The sequence below is a fragment of the Microtus pennsylvanicus genome, chromosome 16 (assembly GCF_037038515.1).
Source record: "Microtus pennsylvanicus isolate mMicPen1 chromosome 16, mMicPen1.hap1, whole genome shotgun sequence".
Lineage (NCBI taxonomy): Eukaryota > Metazoa > Chordata > Mammalia > Rodentia > Cricetidae > Microtus > Microtus pennsylvanicus.
Window position 1 is genome coordinate 19,692,645 of NC_134594.1, and position 8,091 is coordinate 19,700,735.

Sequence of the window (8,091 nt, forward strand, 5' to 3'; positions counted from 1 at the left end):
TACATCACATTAAGCTTTATATTTTTAAGCTTATTTAATCATTTAATTTCCTTTTTTTAGAATTCAATAAGAATATATTTTATTTTTTCATAAAATAACAAAAATATATTTTTTTCATTAACTTAAAATACAGTTTCAGAAAGCAATTTCCAATTGTTATATTTCATTACACATTTTACAAACAGTAGAAGAAAGCAGTCAATACAAGTGTGTGCTCACTTCAGAAGCTTGACTCTGTCTTTCTGAACCTTAAAGGTGGGCTTCTTGTTAATTTTCTTGTTGAAGATGGCCAGGAGCTCCTCCTCTGACACGTGATGGTGGCTCATCACTGCATGGTACTGAGCTATGACCTTTTCCTTTAACTTCTTGACTGATATCTCGTTGTCTGGAGCCTGTTTCAGAACGGCTTTAATGGTCCCTTTCCAGTTGAATTTACCTTTAGCTGGAACATCATGGTCCTGGCAACTTCATCTTTTTTTTCTTGGACTCATCTTCTGAGTGTTTTCGTTGCTTCTGTTTTCCTTTCCCTGTCTTGGTCTGCCCCTCATCAGCATTTTTACCAGCCCCCCCCCCTCCCCGTTTCTGTCTGCATCCTCTTCTGAGGCCTGCACCACTACGGGCCTTCTTTTCTGGAGGGCCATCAGCCTCTGTGGTCTCCTCCCCTTCAGCCTCCTTTGACTTCTGGCCCCTCAGGTTTTCCTGTTGGTTTTCTGACTTCAGTTCTTTCTTCTCTTTCTTTCTATTCTTCGGTCGTTCTTCCTTCCTCTCTCTCTCTCTCTCTCTCTCTCTCTCTCTCTCTCTCTCTCTCTCTCTCTCTCTCTCTCTCTCTCTCTCTCTCTCTCTCTCTCTCTCTCTCTCTCTCTCTCTTGCCTCTGCTTTTTCTTCCATGGTGCCATTTGTTTCCTCAGGTGGAACCTTAGTGAGGATCTCTGCATGAGGCTTGGCCACGTTGCTGGGTGGTTGCTGATCCTGCTCACTGCTGGACGCTTCGGAAAAGATATTCCACGCCTGCTCCAGAACATCGTCACCGTGCACTTTCAGGCTGTTCCTCATCCAGTTCTGAAACTTAGCCTTTTTTCTGGGAACATTGTCAAAAGCACTTATTTGCTGCAGAAGTTCTCGAACTTTAGGGCTGACATTGGGTTTCTTTATTAATTCATTAATTTTCTGAATCGATGCCTGCTGCTTTGCATCAGAGTCTTGGTTTCATAGTCTTTGCCTCCGTACTTCTGACCTTCACTGATGCACTTCACGTGGCTTTTATAGTCATCGCCCCAGAAGTCCTTTCCACAGTCAATACAGGAGAGACATTCACAGTTTCGGCAGGCAGACACATGCTTTTCCACTTGCGCTTTCTGCACTGATTCACCGCCGCACATATTGCATGTAAACAACACCGTCTTTGGTTAAATGATTAAATGTTCTATCAGAGACTGGTTTGAACTCTTCCCCTCTCAGCAGACTTCGCCAACCGTCTTAACCGACTGCCGGGAACACGTGGAGCCGCAGCCACCCAAGGCAGAGCCGCCACCGGCTCTCTCTCTTCCAACTCCATCTTTTCATTTTTCTCTCCATTTTTTATTAAAAACAGATTTTTTTCCTCATACAATATATTCTGATTACAATTTCTCTTCCTTCTACTCCCCCCCCCAGTTCTTCCTCACTTATGAGACCCACTCCATTTCTATCTCTATTTAGAAAAGAACAGGCTTCTCTACAAAAAATATTGCAAAATAAGACATAATAAAAAAAAACAAAACCAACACATAAAACTTGGACAAAGCAAGCCAACAAAGGAAAACAACACCAAGGCAAGATATTAGAGTTGGAGACCCATTTGTTCACATACCCAGAAGTCATATAAAATACTAAACTAGAAGCTATATGTGTTTGATGATTCAGTCTCTGTAGATTCATATCCACCTTGCTTAGTTAATTAAGAGGGCCTTGTTTTCCTGGTGTCCTCCCTCCCACCTGGCTCTTAAAATCTTTCCGCATCCTATTATATGGGTTCCCTGAGCCGTGAGATGAAAGATGACGAAGACGTCCTATTTAGAACTGTGTGTTCTAAATATCTCTCTCTCTCTCTCTCTCTCTCTCTCTCTCTCTCTCTCTCTCTCTCTCTCTCTCTCTCTCTCTCTCTCTCCTAGCTGTGGTCTCTGTATTTGTTCCTGTCTACTGCAGGAGGAAGCTTTTCTGATGGTGGCTGAATAAGTCACTGATTAACTGATTATAGGTATAGCAAACTGTAATTAGGAGTTATTGTATCACTAATACATTTTTTAAGACCAGTAGCATTTGCTTTTGCCCTAAATTCCTGAGATATCAGTTCTTTGGTTCTTGGTCATATAAGCACTGTTGGGTTTAGGTTCTATCTAGTGGAGTTAGCCTTCCTTAACATAAATCACACATTGGTTGGATATGCTCCAAACTTTGTACCACAATTGCCATATACCATAATTTTCAGGAAGGAAAGAGTATAGATCAAGGGTTTTATGGCTGTGTGAGTGTTGATGTTTCTCTTTTGGTAACCTGCAAAGTTTCTTCCGACATGAAAGACACTAGAAGATAGGGATGAAAGTTTTATGTAGACACCAGCTTGACCTCCTCATGCTCACTGAGTCGTGGAGGTGTAGTCTCGAGCAAGGGGCCCTGTTGTCCACTTGGGGAAGAACGGTCTATACTCTTGGCAACCACCTGGGTTGTTTGGCAGTTCTCTAGGACATCCTTGTCCAACCGCTCAATTTGATATAAGTCAGTTCCTGTAATAAAGACTTCATTTGGTGACAAGAGATGACCAGTTAGAACTCTGTCTCCTTCCTTAATTGCACACTTCATTAGGATCACCTACATATATTTTAGAAAGTTTCCACTGGACTGTTCCCATACCACCTCTCAAATGCCACTCAATTCTAGCTGTTTCCCCTTGCATTCCTTCCATCATCCCCATCTCCCATGCCCTCTGCAACTTATCTTCTTCTATCCACAGTCCACCCATAGGAAAAATTCTACTTCCCTCTCCTGTAGAAATTAATGTGTCCCTTAGTGTCTTCCCTCTATGTGTAACCTCTCTGGGACTACAGACTGTAGTTTGGTTATCATTTATTTTAAAGTTATTTTACTCTTATTCTCATCTTTTCTAGTTTTCTAATGGAAAAACTACCATTGAGTTGAGAGAAGAGAATGCAATAATAGCTCACTGATGCAGTTGATTATTGATATTTTGACACAATTCTTGAACCCCATCCCAGGAAAAGAGGTACGCACACATTCACGTTCATGATAGCAGTCATTACTCCATGGCTGAGCTAAGAAATTGAAATATCAAATAAGATACAAACACAAACAACACTTCTAGCATTAAAATTTCTTCTGATCACAGTAGAAGGAATAAAAATAAACATGTCTAAATAGTTGTTGCTTGATGGTGGAGGTTTGCATAATTAATTTTAAGAATATATTATTTGGTATATTAAAATGTGATGTTAGCATACAACTAATATTCTAATATTAATATAAGCTAATATTTGGAAAATAATCAAATTCTTTTTCCACACTGAGTTCAAGGTGCAGTATATCTTCCATACTTACTGCCGGGGCATATGTAGGGAGGATTAGAATTGGGGGTGTGCCTTTACCAAAAGCTACATGGTGACCAATGCTTCTTGTTTTTTTAAGCCTTACTTGTTCATCACAGCGGCAAGTTCTGTGAAATATATGCTGCCTGTATAATGAATTCGTTTTCTTCCTAAGTGCATTTAGAATTTGATTTACATTTATTTTGCCACAAGGAACCGTGATTGATTTGAACTTGTTTCTATGTCATGGGCTCCTTTTTCCTCTGCATACATTTAAACCATCCTTAATAAGCAAGCCATTATTAGTTTGCCCTAAATAAATTGCAGTCAGCCATGCTTATCAAATTAACAGACTAATTAAGTAGATATAGTGTTATGTGTTTAATATACAGTCTGAGCTTAATTGTAATGTTTAAGTCCCACCCTTAACCTTAAGGCTTCCTGTTTGCATTTCCCAGCTGAACAAATTTATTGCAATACCACTGCATAAGTATTACCTCTCTTGCAGCTTCTTCTGTCTTTGCTTATGAACCTTAAAATTTTCAGGGGATGAAGAAAATCACACAGCTGATCTTTTCTTTCAAAAGTATTCTTTATTTCCTATTAGAGACAAACTAGCAAAATAGTAATCCATTCCAAAATATACCTTATTAATTTAATTTACTTCATATTATTTTCTGTGTGTTGTACGTAGGTTGACAAAATTTGCAATGTCTGTCAAATTAGATGAAGGAATTTAAAGTTGAAACATTTGTTTTTGTAAGCAGATTATCTGTAGGTGCTCATTTAAGAATTGACATCTCAGGACCTCTTCCTATTATATCACTGGACCTCTTCCTCCCACTCTTGGTGCTCAGAAAGCACATTTTTATGCCTCTTTGATATTAGGGTAGTTTGAGAAACATTATAATTATTCAAAAGTTCTTCATCCTGAATATTTTTGGAGAGCAAACTGAAGAGGTGCTTATTAAACAAATCGAAGGGTGATATGACAACTCATTGAGAAAGTAGGTATTTGGAAACTTGGACTTATTTGCTTGAAATTTAATTGCTATTGATAACACTATAGCTTTGCATATCTTATACAAATGCAAGTTGCACTTTGACACTGGGTATGCGTCTGAGTATGTTTACTGTCAGCAAGAAAGTTGGAGATGTCAATAACAGTTATATAGTGCATTTAAGCAGAATTATACAAAATGAAGGAAAATTAACTATTATAGGCACTTTCTGTGTTAAAGGTGATACTTTAGATATAAACTATTAAATTCTTAATGTTTCACATTTAATGAATGTTTGGTAAATTTTACCTCTCTGTTTGTAAGGATACTAATTAAATACTTAGTAATCTGATTAGTTGTATGCTTACTATATACAAGCCATCATTGTAGTATTCTTTTTGAAGTTCTAGCCAAGTCTATAATACTTTTGTGCAAACAAAATTAAAAACTCTCAAAAGATTGTATATAATAGATCATTCGTGTATGAGTTTTTTGTGTGTAAGGATGGTAGTGTTAAAATTACTCTCATTTATCAAGCTTAAATGCTATGATCTAGATGGTGGTGAGTTATTTCTGGTATCTGACATGTTGTGGAACAGGCAATATTGATTGCTGGGGTATTATGCTAGGAAATTATGGTTAACTCCACAAGAATTTATTATAAATTCATTAAAATAAGTATGCATGACTGTTTTGAGAATTTGTTACTTTACTCATAGCTATGACAAATACATGAAAAAAATAAAAGGAAGTTTTTCCCTGTGGATTGTAGTTTGAGGATGCAGTCCATCATGGCAAGAAGCCATGATGGTCACAGCAACTCTAGCTGCAGTTACTAGAATATGAGGCAGCTCTGCATGTTGCATTTGCACTCAGGAAACAGAGTGAGCTAGATGATGGGTTTCAGTTAACTTTCTTCTTTTTTTTCTCCCTTGCATTCTTTATGGGTCCCCAGTTCATGGGATGATGGTGTTCACAGTAGGATGAGGTTTCCTTTCTCATTTAAACTTATAAAGAAACACCCCACAGACACACCCAGAAATGTGTCCCTTTAAAAGGTTATCTTAAATCTACTCAGACTGACAATGAAGGTCAACTTTCACATATGTTGTGAAGTGACAGCAAACAGTAATGTGTTATCGCTCATTATACATCTTCTGGAGCCAATATTTCTTGCTGCTTTTTGTTCTGAACTAAGCCCTGATAAAGCCTAGACATCCACTGAAAATTAGTTGATTGTACAATTAAAAACCCTTGGCGCTGGACCACAGAATGTACCCAAATTTATGGGACACAAATGTGTTTAGTATTAAGAGGAAAGTTCATAGCACTAATTGCCTACCTAAAGAAGCTGTCAAAATCCTATACTCATGAGTGAACAGAACACCTTATAACTTTAGAACAAAAAGAAGCTCACTACCCCAGTAGGAATAGATGGCAGGAAATAATCAAATTGAGAGCTGAAGTCAACAAAGTAGAAACAAAGAAAACAATTCAAAGAATCAATGAGACAAAGAGTTGCTTATTTGAGAAAATCAACAAAATAGACAAAACTTTTCCCAAATTAACCAAAAGGCAGAAAGAGAATATCCAAATTAACAAAATGAGAAATGAAAAAAACGGACATAACAAGAGAAATAGAAGAAATCCAGAGAATCATCAGGTCACATTTTGAAAACCTGAACTCCTCAAAATTGAAAAACTTAAAGAAAATGGACAATTTTCTGGACAAATATTACTTACCAAAATTAAATCAAAACCAGGTAAGCAAGTTTATTAGACATATAACTGCTAAAAATAGAGTCATCAAAAGTCTCCTAACAAAAAAACCCAGGAACAGATGGTTTCAGTGAAGAATTCAAAAGATTTTCAAAGAAGAGCTAATACCAATACTCCTCCAATTGTTTTATACAATAGAAACAAAAGGAACATTCCCAAACTCTTTATGAAACTACATTACCCTGATACCCAAACCCCACAAAGACATTACTAAGGAAGAGAATTATAGGCCAATCTTACTCACGAACATTGGTCCAAAGATACTCAATAAAATACTAACAAACTGAATCCAAAAACACATAAGAAAAATCATCCATCATGAACAAGTAGGCTTCATCCCAGAGATGCAAGGATGGTTCTACCTACAAAAAAATTATCAGTGTAATCCACGATATAAACAAATTGAAAAATAAAAACCACATGATCATCTCATTAGATGCCAAAAAAAGCTTTCAGCAAAATACAACAAAATACTCCCCTTCATGATAAAGGTCTTGGAGAGAGAAGGGATACAAGTAACATACCTAAACATACTAAGGCAATACAGCAAGTCAGGAGACAACATCAAACTAAATGGAGAGAAACTCAAAACTATTCTATTGAAATCAGGAACAAGACATGGTTGTCCATCCACTCTCTTCATATCTATTCAATATAGTACTTAAATATCTACCTAGAGCAATAAAACAAAAAAAAGGAGATCAAACTGGAAAAGAAAAAGTCAAACTCTCACTATTTGTTGATAATATGATAGTTTTCATAAGTGAACTCAAAAATTCTACCAAAGGACTTCTATAAATAATAAACACTTTCAGTAATGTAGCAGTATACAGGATTAACTAAAAAAAATAGTAGTTCTCTTTTACACAGATGATAAACAGGCTGAGAAAGAAAACAGAGAAATATCCTTCACGGTATCCACAAATAACATAAAATATGTTGAAGTAATTCTACCCAAACAATTGGAATACCTATATGACAAGAACTTTAAATCTTTTAAGAAAGAAATCAAAGAAGATATCAGAAAACGGAAAGGTCTCCTATATTCTTGAGTAGGTAGAATTAACATAATAAAACTGGCAATCTTACTGAAACCAATCTACTGATTCAATGCAATGCCCATCAAAATCCCAGAAACATTCTTCACAGACCAAAAAAGACAATGCTCAACTTCCTATGGAAAAGCAAAGCAAAACAAACAAACAAAATAACAACAAAAATTAAAAAAAAAAAAACAGGATAACCAAAACAATCCTGTATAAGAAAGGAACTTCTGGAGGCATCACAATCCCAGACTTCAAACACTACTATAGAGCTACAGTAATGAACACAGCCTGGTATTGGCATAAAAACAGACAGGAGGACCAATGGAACAAAACCAAAGACCAGGAAATCAATCCACACACCTAGAAACACCTGCTTTTTGACGAAGCAAAAAGTTTTAAATAGAAAAAAGAAAACATGTTCAATAAATTGTGCTAGCATAACTGGATATCAACATGTAGAAGAATGAAAATAGATCCATATCTATTTTCCATGCACAGAATCCAAGTCCAAATGGATCAATGACTTCAACCTAAAACCAGCCACACTGAACCTCATAGAAGAGGAAGTAGGAAATCTACTTGAACGCATTGAAACAGGAGAATACTTTCTTTTTTTTTGTTGTTGTTGTTTTTTTTTTTGTTTGTTTTGTTTTTTGTTTTTCGAGACAGGGTTTCTCTGTAGCTTTG

General features: G+C 36.5%; 1 pseudogene; it reads right to left on the reverse strand.

Annotated features, from left to right (window-relative positions):
* Window positions 1-215: 215 nt before the first annotated feature.
* LOC142836379 (cell growth-regulating nucleolar protein-like) lies at window positions 216-1,280 on the reverse strand (annotated as a pseudogene).
* Window positions 1,281-8,091: the final 6,811 nt, after the last annotated feature.